This window comes from Cervus elaphus, chromosome 11 (genome assembly GCF_910594005.1).
Source record: "Cervus elaphus chromosome 11, mCerEla1.1, whole genome shotgun sequence".
NCBI lineage: Eukaryota > Metazoa > Chordata > Mammalia > Artiodactyla > Cervidae > Cervus > Cervus elaphus.
In genome coordinates, this window is record NC_057825.1 from 35,940,244 (window position 1) to 35,956,324 (window position 16,081).

Below are 16,081 nucleotides of genomic sequence, written 5' to 3' on the forward strand. Positions count from 1 at the left end.
CACCTGCTTTTGTAAATAGTAGTTTATTGTCATACAGTCATGCTTACTATGTATTGTCTATGGCTGCTTTAACACTACAGTTGCAGAGTTGAGTAACTATGACAAAGACTGTATGGCCCATAAAGCCTAGAATATCTATTAATACTGTCTGTCCCTTTACTGACAAGTTTTCCAAATCCTGCTTTTAATGAAATGGATGGGTTTTCTTACATTACCCTGAAGTCTGCAATCTGCCCTGTTGGCCGTCATTCTCCCCTGGAGTACCACGGGAGGCTAAGTCCTCCTCCATCAGACAGCTCACTCCTGTCCTCCATCAGCCAACCCTTTGGTATGTATAATCAATATTGTGGTTTGCTCTTGGTTCTCTCTTCCCTGAGATGGAAACCCCTGTCCTATTCACTCACTGCTTATATTTTAGAAGGGAGCCAGTGCACACCCTTGCCTGATCAAGCTCCACATTCTAAGGAAGCTCTGTATTTCTCATGCCCACTCCCACCTCTCAGCTACCTCTGCCACGGAAATCTTTGGGTTCTTAGACTTAAGTACTTAAACATATAGTGTCAGATATAACTTGTACTTATTCAGCCATCAGTTCCCTTTACAAAAAGCCTGTCTGGTGATGGTGCTTTGTCTATTAATCAATTTGTAGCCCCCAGCCAAGTGGATAGGGTAACAAGCAAATGTAGAAAAGAAGGGAAAAAATGCTTCAGCTCAGTTTGGCTGAATATGAGAGTCAATGACTGCTATAGAAAAAAAGGCCTTATAGACCAATTCTTTTCTTTGCAGATGAGTGGGCTGAGACCCAGACAGCTTATGGAACTTGCCAAGGTCACAAAACTGAGCAGTGGTGGGATTTAGATGAAAACACAGGTGTTCTGACTCCAGGACCATTCTTCCCACTGCCATTTTTATTTCTGTCTCTCCATATGACTAATTTCCTTAGATCCATAGTAAAAAATGCTTTGGGTAACTCAATGAACATAACCTGGGAGAGGAGAAGATCTGTTCTAGGCCATATTACCCTATATCCAAAGATTCCCCTTCATCCCTCTTTCCCCCAACTCTCTGAGTCAGGCCTGGGACATTCGGAAAAAAAAGAAAAATCAACAGTTGCATAATTGATATAATTTACTGAGCACTTATTATGTACCAAGAAGTTTGACAACTTCTTTTACACTCATCATCTCATTTAATCCTTACAACAAAAAGAAATTATTATTATCCACATTGTATGACTCAGAAAACTGGCTTTTAAAATAACTAGCTGAGTGGCCATTTGCTGGAACTGGGAGCCCACAATCAGAAAATCTGACTCCAGAGCTGGAGCCCTGCAGCCGCCATACTCTCCTCCTCCCATTGCTGAAGCCTCGCTGGAGCTTGTTTACTGCATGGCACAGAGCCAAGTCTTTTCACAGAGGTAGACATGAGCCTAAGAGGCACTGCTTGATTGTCCTTTCCCTAATACTCTTCTTTACTTTCTCTTCTTCTATTTTCATATTCAATCAAGTGATGATTTTTTTGTTCAATCAGCAAAGATCTATAATGGGCCCATTACAAATGTACATTTCTTATTCTTGTTTCTCCTCTTATTTTTCTCTCGTTTAATTTTTTCTTCTCCCTTTAATGGCTTACATCTACCTAAAGCACTCAAAGGTATTCTCAGCTCAGACAAAGCTTGACAGAATAAGTGTCTGCTTTCCTTTGGATCCTATTTTGTTAAAGGCACAGATGATGCTATTGACTCTACCTCCTCCAGCAGGCACCTGACCCTGACTTAGAAAGGGACAAACTCATACCCTGAATTCAGTTCTGCTCATATTGAACCTTCCTACATCACACACTATAAGTGATGCTAGAATGCAAAAAGAAAAATATAGTCCGTGCCCTCCTGGAGTTTATTGCCTGGTACGGGTCAGGGAAAATTCCAGGCAAAGAAAAATGCTTAATCTGAGTAGTTTAGGATCACTAAGACACATCCAAACCCAAGAAGAGAAAGAAGGTGCGGGTTCATGTAGAAGAACCACATGGATGCTTAGTCTGGGGTCCACTGAAGATAGAGGAATCCCTTGAGTCTATTCTTAGAGTAAGACTGAGTCCTTTACTCATATAATAGCCAAGATTCAACAAGCGCTTGCACTGTATTTTATGCCTTTTAAATGTTATCTCATTAATTCTTTACAACAAACTGCTAGATAGGTAGTTTTAGCCCCGTCGCCAGTATTCTTGCTTGGAAAATCCCATGGACAGAGGAGCCTGATGGGCTACCACCCATGGGGTCGCAAAGAGTCAGATACGAGTAAGCATACACATGCAGGCATAGATCACTGGGGCTTAGAGAAACTTAAGTTCCTTGCCCAAGCTTGGGCAGATAATAAGCGACTCAAGTGAAACTGGGAAAGTGCTTATTCTGATTTACAAGTTCATGATCCTGATCTCTACATACACTTCTGCTCTTCCTGGAACAGTGTGAGCTTCTCTCTTCCAACCTGAGATATGCTCACCCATCATTCACTGGGAGCTTTTACAAGAGGTGAAGTTGGGGGTTGACTATCCTCAAAAGAGTTACATGAACCCCAAAGGCAAACTGTCAGGAACAGCATGGGCAGTTGTGCCTTCCCACTGGCATCCTCCCTCCAGAGGTACTTGGTGGCACAGTAAGAAAGGCACATGGTTTTAAAGGGCAAGGTACCGGGTATGTGTGCTCTATCTCTGTTACACTTTGAAAAGTTAGCATTTTTGCAGGGCCCCTTAGACTGACTGTGTCTCTCACCCTGCCACTGCTAGGCCCCTGCCTTATGCCTCAATGTCTGAATGCTTGCTAAAGCAACAGGTAGCTCTGCAGTCCCTCAGGGCTCCTAGGACCCCTGGGCTCCAGACTTCACTGAAGACCTGCTCCAGCACAATCTTGGCTTGGAAATTATCAACTGCTTTTGTACCGACATGGGCAGTGATGGATAAAAGTTTTACTCCTTCTTCCAGATTCTTTACTGAACTTTAAGTATCCAGTACTTAAAAAAAGTTTTAAAAAGTCAGCAGGTTTGCAGTAATTAAACAAAGCCCTGCAGGCAGAGCTGATTCAAAGCCAATGTCCAGAGCATGGGTAAGCTGCAAGTTGGAGCCTGTGTTTGCACCTCCCTTTGGGGCCAGCTGCTGGAGCCTGGTTGTGTGGGGCTGAGAACTAGGTGCAAGATGGGGAAACCAGGCTTCCTCAGAACAGAAGCTAGCTTCTAAGGCTAAAAGAGTCATGTGAGGCCAATAAACACTGGCTTGTTTTCCTCTAAAGGTCCCCAGGGTATTAGTTATAATTGGAACAATCTTTTTAAATCAAACTGTTGACCAATCTTATATATGAGCAGAGTTAAGCTCTAGGAGACAGTTACCTGTGGCAGGTATCCAACACTTGAGAAAGCAGAAGAGTCTAAAGTCAGAAGAATTGGATGAAGTGATGCCTCAGTCACTTGCTGGTTGTGGATCCCAGGCACACCTGTAAGGTGAACAGAAGATTCTGAGAATACACTGAGTTAATCTATGAAGGGGCAGCCAAATAGTAGGTGTTTAATCCGCTTTGATGAAGACTTATTTGTTTATATGTCAGATTCTCTTTTATGTTCAGAAAACTTCAGAACACATTTATTATATTGTAATTATTACTTCATAACTCCCTTTCCCCAGTTGATTTAGAACCCCTTAAGAAGAAATATTCACCAAATGTTTGCTGAATCTGTGAATAAAAAGATGGAATTTAGAAAGATGGTAATGACAATCCTACATGCAAGGCAGCGAAAGAGACACAGATACCAAGAACAGACTTTTGGACTGTGAGGCGAGCAGAAGTAACGCCATGGCAGGCAGCTTAGATTAGGAGTAGGCCTTCCTACTTCTGGGTGGTAAGATTATCAGGCCACCTGGATACAACCAATCAGCTTTCGCTTAACACTGACTGTTGTTTGCCAATTAGGAAATTAGGAACAGGGCGGAAACCCCCAGGAAAGTCCCTCGCGCGCGAAAGTTTTGACCAATGAAATTGCTTTGCAAACTTGTAACCAATTCGCTTAAACCAACTACCAACGGCGTGTGCTCACCCTATAAATTTGTGTAACAGCTTGGGCTCGGGGCTCTCTGACCCTGCACCACTGCGTTGGATGCGGCAGGAGCCCTGACTCGAGTCAGCAATAAACTTCCCTTTTTGCCAGTTGCATTGTCTTGGAGGCCTTCTCTCTTCCCGCTCGGGGATTCGGACATCGGGCATAACAGGACTGTGTGGGAGAAGCCAAGGATGGAATGATATGAGAGAAGAGCAGTGAAATATGAATGTTACCATATGTAAAATAGACAACCAGTGCAAGGAGGTTGGAGGGGGGATTCAGGATGGGGGGACACATGTGCACTCATGACTGATTCATGTCGATGTATGGCAAAAACCACAATATTGTAATTATCCTCCAATTAAATAATTTTTAAAAAGTTGTCTATCACTCCTTCCAATTCTGCCACTTTTAGGTATTTTGGAGCTCTGTTGTTAGGTGTTTATAATTGTAATATTTTCCTAATGTGTTCACCCTTGTATAATTATGAAATTTCCCTCTTGTCTTCAAGGCTAATTTGTCTCATATTATTCACAGCCACTCCAGTTCTCTTTGGTTATACTTTGCATGATACATTCTTTACATCTTATTTGTGTTTTTGAATCTAAGGTGGCTCTCTTGTAAGTGTCATAGAGTTGAATCTTACTCTTTAAATTCAATCTGATATCCTCTGCCTTTTAAGTGGAGTTTTTCATCTAGTTATATCTAATGCAATTATTGATAATTTGTATTTATATCTACCACTCTGCTATTTTTATCTTTACATCTTTTGTCTTCATTTCTCTATTCCACCTTTAGTGGATTTTATATTAAACAAAAAATTTTTGTGTACTATTTTAGTTGCTGGATTTATTTTTCAGCTATACTTTTTTCAGTTATGTTCTTTGTGGTCACTCTAATGGTAGTATTATATTTCTTTAATTTATCATAATCTAGTTCAAGTTAATACTATCTTAACTCCAAGAAAATGTAGCAAGTTTGCTTCAATATAGTTTAATTTTCTCTACTCTTCTTTACACTTTATACACACATTTACCATTTCTGGCACTCTTCATTTCTTCCTGTATATTCAATTAACATCAAGTATCATTGTCTTTCAGTCCTAAGAGCCTTCCTCTGAATTCCTTGCAGGAAAGGTGTGCTAGCAATAAATTCTCTGTTTTTGCTTATCTGGGAAAATCTTCATTTTTGTCTTCATATTGAAAGGATAGCACTGCTGGATAGAGTATTCTTGGTTTATATTTATTTCTTCTCTTAGCACTTTTGTGTTATGTCATTATACCTTATGACCTTCATTTTTATGTTAGACATTAGATTATTATTCCCTTGCATATGATGAGCAATTTTTCCCTTATTGCTTACAAGATGGCCTTTGTCTTTGAATTTTATCACTGAATATGTTGTGTTGAGATATGACTCTCTTTGTGTTTATTCTACTTGGGATTAGTTTGGCCTCTTGGATCCGAAAATTCATCGCTAAAATCCAATTTGGGAAGTTTTCAATTATTATTTCATAAATGTTTGTTCCACTCTTTCCTCTTTTCTTATTGTGGGACTCTCTTTACAGATAAGTTGGTATATTTCATATTGTCACAGAGGTATCTGAGGCTCCATTAATTTCTCTTCAGCTTAGATAACTTCATTAAATGATTTACTTCATTGATCCATTCTTCTGCTATTTCTTCTCTGCCCTTGAGCAAACCTGGTGATTTTTAAAAATTATTCTATTTTTCAATCCTCAAAATTCCATTTGGTTCTTTTTATAGTTTCCTCTATTTGAAATTTTTACTTACTGAGTCACTGTCATCATATTTTCCTTTAATTCTTTGAATGTATTTATAATAGCTCTTTAAGATTCTCTTTGCTAAATTAACATTCTCGGCCCACTCAGAATCCATTTCTATCAGCTTCTTCTTTTCTTGAGTATGGATCATCCTTTGCTGTTTCTTTGCATGCCTCATTTTAAAAAAAATGTAGATAGTATTTTATAACAACTCTCAATTTTTATTTTTATGATTTTCTTCTGTTTTTAGCGAAAGCAGTTAACATGCCTTGAGTTGAACTGCAAAATTCCTCTTTGCCATGGTGAACAAACACAAATATCTCTCATCAGATTTTTATTCCTCATTTTTTAACCTGGCTTTCTATGGCTTATATAGATTGAGGGCAACCAACAATTTGAGTAGAGGTTGCTCTCAAACATTCTGATCTCTGAAAGTGTCCACCCACCCCTCTTCCAATTTATCTATTGAGGGCAACCAACAATTTGAGTAGAGGTTGCTCTCAAACATTCTGATCTCTGAAAGTGCCCACCCACCCCTCTTCCAATTTATCTATCTATGGGCTATGAAAAGTTCAACACTCAGCCAGCTCACAAGCCCGCCTTGACCTTCACTCTCCACTGGACTCTGCTGAGACTCTGCCTAGTCTACAACTAGTTTCACAGTAAGTCAAGGGGAGGTGGAGAGTTTACCGAGCCCTGCGAACGTGGACTCTCATTTCCAGAATTTCCTTCAAAATATCCGATGATCCACCATTTGTTGACTATCTCTGCAACCACAACATACCTAAGTTAGTAGAGTTATATGTTTCCACAGTTCATTTTATACTGAATTCTGTACTTTTACTGAAAACACCCAGATTTCCTGCCCTCTGCTCCTTATTAAGTTCAATCTCCCCAGCAGCAAAACTGCTTGTTCTTACTGGCCAATTCTCCAACGGCAAAACCACAATTCTTGCCAAAAGATCTATGTAGGGAGGTGGGGATGGTGGTGGAAAGATGATAGCAATCCTTGAATGCAGGTTGCAGACTCATGTTTTCATCCAAAGCTCTTGTAGTTTTTCACAAATAAATGCATCTCAATTTCTGTCTGCCTTTGGTCAATCTCTGGATTCCTGAAATTATTTTTCTTAAACTTTTTTCCAGTTTTATACTTATTTTGAGGGGGAAAAAGATATGTCGATTTCTTGATGCTACCATAGCCAGAAGTTCTGCTCTCCCTTTGAACCATCTTTAGTTTATTAATACATACTGTATGAATCTAATTTTATCTTTCACTATATGGCTATCCAATTGCCTCATATTACTCATTAAAATAGCTATCTTTTCCCCAGTGATTTTAGATGCCACATTTATCATGTATATTAAATTTCTGTATGTATTTGGTCTGCTTCTGGATTTTCTATTTTATTCCACTGGTCTATATATGTTCCAGTACTATTCTATTTTAATTATAGAGACTTTGTAGTATGTTAATATCTAATAAGCCTGATTCCTTCTCTCTTCTCACTACACACACACATGGGTATTCATGTTTATTTTTTACATAAACTTTCAGTATTAGCTTGTCTAGCTACAGAAAAAAAAAAAGTATGTTAGCATTTTTGTTGTAGTTGCATCAGATTTATATGTTAACTTAAAGAGAACCAACATATTACCCTGATGATACTGAGATATTTATCCAAGAACAAAGGATGTGTTTCTATTTGTTCAAGTCTACTTTTTTGTCCCTCAAAAGTGTTTCATGTTTTTCTTCATATCGCATTTGCACATATCTTTTTAAGCTTATTCCAAAAGAATATATATCTTTTTTTGTTATCCTAATCACATTTAAAATTCTAATAGCATTGATCTTTACCCTCAAATCAAAACTTATCCATGATGTGACAAAGAAAAAAATATGGACCTCAGAGTCAGCTAAACTGGAATTCAAATTCTGACCCTTTCTCTTCTTTACCACGTGACCTTAAATAAGTTATAACCTTTGTGAGCCTCAGATTCTTTACCTATAAAATGGAGATGATGAAATCTACCCTCTAAAGGATATTGTGAGGGTGAAATAAAATAGTCCATATAAACTGCACATAAACTTGTCACCATCATCCCCCTTTTCTTGGACTTTGAGCTTTCATTTCCTTGTTGCTTATCCTCACAGCAACATCTGCTGGATCTCTTATTGATGCTTTATCAATAAATTGGTGGGGCTAGAACTGGTACATAAACAATGAAGCATGTTTATTTTTTAATATTTTGTATCAGAAACTATTCAAAGAGTGCAATGTTTGCTTTTCAGTTTTCCTAGTAATTATCTAACACCCACTTTAGGATTATTTCATTGGCCATATTTTGAGGAATAAGAAATAAAATTCAGATCCAAAAACATAATCTCGCTTGTCTTAGTTTCAAGCTCTACAAGGAGGTAGGGAAGAAAAGGGAAGGAATCCCATCAAATTTCCAACAACATTTCAAGGTGTCCTGTAGCCCAAGATTTATTCATGACTCTCCATTCCCTCACTATTTCATCCCTCAAGCTCTGTTCATTCTTGTCTCTATTTTCACTCTGCACAGCCGAAGTAATCACACTTAATGCCAGGTGAGGTGCTTTGAGATCCTAAGACAAAAGGCTTAGACCCCCAAATATGGAGTTTAGGACCACTTGACAGTATATATCTCTGAACCTTTATTCAGCTCTGAACATCTCTGTAATCTTGCTTCCTTTCAAAGTGGGGAGCTGGGGTATACTGCCTTAAAGACAACAAATGTCCTATTTTCAGAAAACAGCCTGCTCATTTCTGAGGCAGCCCCTGGCTGCTGCTCTGGATTCCCTGAGCCAAACAGAGCCTCCCAGAGCAGCTGGGAGAGGCAGGTGCTTCCTGACTTCTCCAGATTCACACCTGGAGTGAAAATATTTGCAGTCCCATTTGAGACCTCCTCTCCCTACTCTCAACTGGAAGCAACAGCTACTGCCACCTATTCACTATTCACTACTACCTTTGACCCCCCAAGCCCAAGAACTGGCAATAAAAGGGTTTCCCCTCAGTGGTGGTTTACATATTTTTCTTTTTTTGGCAGTGGAATCCTCATTTTAAATTCAAATTTTTTTCTGATATCCAGGCTAGATGACAAATAGTAGTGGAGCAGTTCTAGATATGGCAGAAAGCTAAGAGGAACTAAAGAGCTTCTTAATGAAGTTTAAAGAAAAGAGCAAAAAAGCTGGCTTAAAACGCAACACTCAAAAAACTAAGATCATGGCATCCGGTCCCATCACTTCAAAGCAAATAGATGGGGAAACAGGGACAGACTTTATTTTCTTGGGCTCCAAAATCACTGCAGATGGTGACTGCAGCCATGAAATTAAAAGACACCTGCTCCTTAGAAGAAAAGCTATGGCCAACCAAAACAGTATATTAAAAAGCAGAGACATTACTTTGCCAACAAAGGTCTGTCAGTCAAAGCTATGGTTTTCCCAGTAGTCATGTATGGATGTGAGAGTTGGACTATAAAGAAGGCTGAGTGTCAAAGAATTGATGTTTTTGAACTGTGGTGTTGGAGAAGACTCTTGAGAGTCCCTTGGGCTGCAAGATCAAACCAGTCCATCCTAAAGAAAATCAGTCGTGAATATTCATTGGAAGGACTGATGCTAACCTGAAGCTCCAATACTTTGGCCACCTGATGCAAAGAACTGACTCATTAGAAAAGACCCTGATGCTGGTAAATACTGAAGGCAGGAGGAGAAGGGGACGACAGAGGATGAGATGGTTGGATGGCATCACCAACTCAGTGAACATGAGTTTGAGGAGGTTCCAGGAGATGGTGAAGGACAAGGAGGCCTGGCGTACTATAGTCCATGGGGTCGCAAAAAGTCAGACACAACTGAGTGACTGAACAAAGACAACGAAGTTCTAGATAAAGGGGGATTGCAGATGAAGGACCCTGCTGATTTACCACCACTCCCCGCCCCCAGTCCTTTCTATGCTCACATTCCAAGGAAAAGTCAGTCACAGAACCCTGGGTTTCCTTGCAACATAATATGAAACTAATTGGACAGGAGGAAATATTTACCTCTACAAATGAGATTTAAAAAGAAAAAAGGGAGATTGTAGCACCAGATGACATTCCTAAAAAAAACTAATAGTGAAAAGTAGCATTTAAACTTGAGGATTCCCAGGTGGTGCTGATGATAAAAAACCCACTGGCCAATACAAGAGACGCAGGTTTGATCCCAGGGTCAGGAAGATTCCCCTGGAGGAGGGCATGGCAACCCACTCCAGTATTCTGGCCTGGAGAATTCCATGGACAGAGGAGCCTGGCAGGCTACAGTCCATGGGGTCAGACAGAGTTGGACACAACTGAAGCGACTTACCAAGCACACACAGCCAGTGCATAAACTGGGAAGTCAGGGCACTTGGACTACACAATCCCCCTGCTAGTGAATGACAGTGGCAGGTTACTTAAGTTCTTCAGGCTTCAGTTCCTTCTTCAGGTAACAGTTAATGATACTGGCCCATTGCCTTACATCTTTCTAAGCAGTCACTGCAAAAGTCTTTCCTCCTCCAATAGTATTCTGAGTATTAACGAGTATTCATTTTGATGACAAAATGTCTTTGCTATTTTACAACATTTTTTATAAGCCAAAGGTAATCCCAATTATATGTATATTTAAAATAATTATTCACCACATAGTTACTCTCCTTTATTGGAGTCTAAACTTGCATTTGCAATTGATTAAGGTTTTGTATTTTACAGCTTTCTATATGATGCATTTATTCCCTCTGCTTTGCAATATATTCCCACTAAAACTTGTTCAAGGTAAGTCTGACATTTTTAAGGCATGATTTTTAAAGGGTATCTGTGTGCAAATTATATTAGCACTTCCAAATTAAATTGTTTTTATTTTAATGCATAGTGTCAAACAGATAAATACCTAATTTGTATTCTTGGGAGTAGAAAGAGTGGTATTAAAACTATCAATATAATAACATGCTTAAAATCTGAAGTTCAAGGAAAGTTATGAATATATGTTGGGGTTTTATCTCATAAAACCATTTTCATCTTAAAGTTAGTCTTGGAATATCTGGATCAAATAAAATAATGTCAGCACCCCCACACACACAGAGTAGACAGCCTACAGGTAGAAGATAGAAGGAGATAAGGAAAGAAAACCAGCCCTATTTTAACAGTCTCCTTTCTTCTTACCTTGTTGTTTTTCCTCTGTAAGTTTTGCCAACTTGGTTCCTTGACTCTGCATTAATTATGACATTCATTTTTATGACTGTTTACAATTTACAAAACACTTTTGCACTCATCTCACTTAATTTTAGTCTCACAAGAATCCCAGAATATCTGGAGGACATTTCTTTTTCTACCCATTCTTCAGAAGATGAAACAAGCTCCATGGAGTAACTGATTACCCAAGCTGCCAGGCTGCTTTTCTTGTTCCCCAACCAGTCTTCCCAGCACTCATATCGTATCAGGCGCTGACATCCCAGCCTAGCTACCTTCTAGGGTCTCCCTGAGGACCTTCCCCAGGAGTAGATGAGACCTCTGGTGAAGGTGCCTGGAGCAGGTGACTCACTTAGAAAAAGCACCGATTACAGTCAGAAGACCTAAATTCTGGTTCTAGTCTTTGCCCTGCCTGACTCACTTAGCAATATCAGGCCCTTCACTCATCTTGTCTCAGTTTCCCCATCTATAAATTAGGGATGTAAATGTGCTCTGAGCACCTCATAGGCATATACTATGAAAGTCCACATGATACATATATAGTGTATATGAAAATTATTTCCAAGGCAGTGGTTTCATTTCACTGCGTCTCACAGGCCCCTGGAGACCTATGTCTTGCTTGGGACCTCATCATCCTTCAGAGTCACTGCAAGCCACCGGCCAGGGGAAAGAAAGTGCATTGCTGGTGCCCTGACCTTTCCCCAGGGGTGGTCAAGGAAGCTGCTCCTGGAGGCCCTTCCTGCCCTGTAGGTACAGCCTTGCCAGTGGCTCCCCAAATACATCATGGATCTGGTCTCCCCTGCTATCACATGCTCCCGCCTCAACCACTGGTGGGAGGGCAGAGGGGAGCTCATGACCTGATTTAATCAGAGCCACAGCCACGACGACTGCTCTGAGATGCTAGAAGCTGGCCCAGTACATGCCCCCATGGAGCCTGCTGGAGCAGCTAAGACTGAGAGGAGGGGCGGTGTGCAGTGAGCACAGATGGGAGGAGCAGCTGTTTCTCCAGGTCCTGTTCCCAGCCCCAAGGGTCTGTTCCCCCCTCCTCCTGACCTCTCAGGATGGAGTCCACTGCATTCTATGCTCATTAAATGTTTATCTGGGTAAAGCTTCAAGCCCTGGATTAGGCAGTTCCTGGCTGGCAAAACTGCACCACTAACAAGGGACAGCCAAGCCGGGGCTGGGGTGGGGTGGATTAAGAAGTCATCCTGGATCCAGCATTAGAGCAGCAGCCCTAGGAGAATAAAGAGGAGACTGAGGACTGGGGATACCCTGAGTTAGGAAAGGGGCAGGAGAGGGTCTCTACACTTGGTATAAGTTTTCAAATGTGCTTCTGAAGCTTTATGGAAGTGAGGCTCACCACATCCAGGGAGGGAGAGGCACCTGCCAGGAGGCCCCCTCCATTTTCATAATGGCTAGAAGATCAAGCCCGGAGACAGGAGTCTGCAGGGTTCAGTAGGCCTGGTGATAGAGCTGGAGGAGTTGCCAGTCTGCTGTAGGAAGCCCGAGTCTTTGGAAGATTCTCACTGTCATCTGTCTAAAGTGTTTTAATAGGGTAATAATACTGCTGGTGATAGTTGGCATTGATGAATACTAAGCACTGCACTGCTAAACCATGTGCATGCAGTATTTCAGTTAATCTTCAAAACGATTCTATAAAGGAAGGACAGTGAGAAAACTGAGGCTCACCTATGCAAGTTGACATAGCCTATAATTATGTGACAACAAAGCTTTAACTAGGGCTGGGGTCTGACTTTAGAGTCTATACTCCGAAGTAGCCTGCTGTTCTGAACTGACTCCCAGACATGAACAGACTACTAAATTATATCTGAGGGCTCTTTTAAGGAGAATGACAAAAATGCATCTATTAAGCCCTGACTTTGTGCTAGGCATTTTACATTTATTACCTTGTATTCCTCATGACAGTCCTATGAGGTAGGTACTCTTACCTCCAGTTTACAGATTAGAAAACTGTGACTCCTGGATGGTAAATGATTGACTCAAATCATGAAACTGGGATTCAAATCCACATCTGTCTGACTCCAGAGTCTATCCCCTTTCCATGAGGCTCATCTGGATGTTTTTATTCGTGATTCTCACTCAACTTCAGGGGCTCCTCATTAGAAAGAGAAGCCTCCCCTGGAGAAGCTATAGGATTACAGGGGGAAAGGACTGGAGGAAGTTCAGGCTGGGAAGTATCATTCCAGAGAAGTTTCTACAAATCCCCAGATCCTGGGAGTTACTGACGCACATTTTGAAAATCTGGTTTCAGAGCCATTAATCCAGAGAATACTGAGATATAAAGTCACATATTTTTGAAAAGTCTTTCACGGGAAAACATCAGGCCAACAGTCAAAAGAATTTTGTCCAGGTTCTCTCCTGAACTCTCTGAGGGACTTCCAGTAAGTCAATTATCCTCTCTGGATCTCAGTTTCCTAATAAGACTTCCTAATGATCCTTCCAGCTCTAGTGCCTGATCCTGCAGTCAAATCTATCTTAGTCCATGAAAATGGCTCCCAGTAGAGATGAGACAGGAAGACGGAAAGGCACAACCTTTAAAACAATGACACAGCCATTGAGCATATAGCGTAAACTGGTTAGAACCAACTAGGTCCAAGATGGCAGATGAGTCAACTTCCCCTAGCCCTTGAGCCTCAGTATATGCTCACTGTAACACATCAGCAAGCTAAATGACACACCCACAGGTGCCATGACAGTTTGGCACCTATAGTTTGGCCAACTATAAAAGGCCAAAAAGTGGGAGGTGGCCTAATTCCTGGAATTCCCTGCCCCTAATTTTTCCACTCATTAGCCTATGAAATTAACCACTCCTATAAAAATTGATAACCCCATAACCTGGGCCTCTTGCCTTCTGAGACAGCCCACACTCTGTCTATGGAGTGTATCTCCCTGAATAAACCTTCTTTCACTTCACTGTGGTTCACTCTTGAATTCTTTCCTACAAGAAGCCAAGAACCCACACTTGGAAGCCTTCACAGGGACTAGACTGAGACCTGGGGCATGATCAGGCCTCACACTCCACTTTATTTCCTGCAATAGAGATGTCCTAACATATTGATTGTGAAGCATACTACAAATCAGTTTGTTACTAAGCATGCCAAATTAGAGATCATCTGTATAACATCCCTTTCACTCCATTATGATGAACAAACAGAAAAGAAACAATGAATTTCAACCAATACTAGTAATGACACAGATACATCAACCATCAATATTGGTTGATGTAGGTAAAGGGTTAGCAAATTACAGAACTGAAGCATCAGGAAGGTGGCACAGAGAGAATGCCATTTAACTTGGGTCTTGAAGGACAAGGACTTTTCCAGGGAAGAAGGGCCTTCCACGGACAGGACATATTAGATTCAGATTATCTTCCCCAACCATGATGATACTATTCATTCAGAGCATGACAATCCAGCCAGTATCCTCGGGGGAGACCTCAGGGAGATCTACCCCTACTAGGGATCAACAATCCATAATGTAAACAAGGCAAGCAGTCTCCCTCCTGCAGGGAGGATGAGTTCTGTGGCTGCAGCTTCTAGAGACCACTGGGAGCAGAGGACATTTTCCTCCTTTTAGCAATTCCTTCCAGAGTCTGAGACCCTGTCCTCTTATATTTTTGTCCCCTGCCCAGACCTGCTCAGGCTTGTTCTGTTCTGCCCAACCTTGCCTGACTCTGCCCTGCTCCATTCAGCTCTAGAAGTCCTGTCCCGGTCTGCCCTGAACTGCCCAGCTTAGGCATCCTTGCTCGCACCTGCTGAACACAGCACAGCCAGTACTGTGTGGTCCTGTCCAATCTGTCTTGCCCAGCTAAGCCTTGCCCAAACCAGTTCATGTTCTGCTCAATCCTGCCCAGCCAGCCCTTTTTGGCCTAGCCCTGCCCAGTCCTGCCTTGGTCTAGTTCAGGACTATCCATGGCCACCCACCCCCTCGCCCCCCTGACTCAAAGAAGTTCCCCAAAATATCCTCCTCCCTTTTCTAAGGCTACATTTGGGCCATGATAAAATATAACCCTAAGAAACCCACTACTGAATCTATTTTAAGAACTCTGTTGGCCCGCCCCCGCCCGCTGTGCGCGTGCTGGCCGGGCAGCATGGCGGCGGCGGCGGCGGCGGGCGCCAAAAAAAAAAAAAAAAAAGAACTCCTCGGGAGATGTTTCTCTCTGGATTCAGTAACAACAGTTGTTCCTCACAGTTGACTGTATTATTTTAACTTCAGGGAACTGTGACCCTGTGACAGTTCCAATCTGTTGTGTCCTGCAAGAAAGCAAGAAGCAAATAAATGACCCGCCCTTACAAGTGTATGGGATCACAGTGTACATTTCTGCACTAATGTCTTTTTCAGCTTACATTTTTTTTCTTTGCCTCTTTTACTTCTCATGATTAACCTATTTTTCTTTGTAAACTATCCTGAATTCTTCCTAGAAAGAAATTGGGCACAAATAATAAGGATTATCTGTTAAACTCCCATTCTGTGCAGTGTTGCATGGATGAGGGTCCTCTGCTCTTTCACAGACCTGGACGAGGCACATGGAAAAGCCTCCATTTTGTGATGTTCCATTTCATACAAAGCCCCTCCAGGCAGAAGGAAGAACTCACTCAGCAACATGATTGCTCTCATGCAGGAGAAAAACCCTGTAAATGCTTAAGAACTGGTTGTACTTGCTTTAGGGACTTTAGGACAATCAGGTTTGAAAAAAAGATCTGAAAAAGATAAGTAATTTGCAGCTTTAGAGCCCTAGAAGCAGAGCTCACAAATGAGTAAACATTGTCAGCTCATTGATTATCTTAAGGCAGAAGGAGGGAGGGGCTGAGTGGATATAGGAAGAAAAGAAACCCCAAGAGACATCAATTTGCATGCAATGGGCACAATGTACACTTCAGTGTCACCTTCACTATCATTAAAAAGGACCTGAACTGAGGACTTCCCTGGTAGCCCAGATGGTAAGGAATCCACCTGCACTGCAGGAGACCTG

General features: G+C 41.4%; 2 long non-coding RNA genes across 2 annotated transcripts in view; one reads left to right on the forward strand and one right to left on the reverse strand.

Moving 5' to 3' along the window:
- The first annotated feature begins 3,396 nt into the window (after positions 1-3,396).
- Positions 3,397-15,357, forward strand: LOC122704073. The gene is made up of 3 exons (XR_006343706.1): positions 3,397-3,486; positions 12,428-12,437; positions 15,246-15,357. It is a non-coding gene; the product is annotated as an uncharacterized LOC122704073 (long non-coding RNA).
- LOC122704074 overlaps positions 15,253-16,081 on the reverse strand; it is a 110,072-nt gene continuing 109,243 nt past the window's right edge. Inside the window, exon 3 of the long non-coding RNA XR_006343707.1 lies at positions 15,253-15,362. This is a non-coding gene — a long non-coding RNA (uncharacterized LOC122704074). The remainder of the gene's footprint in view (positions 15,363-16,081) is intronic.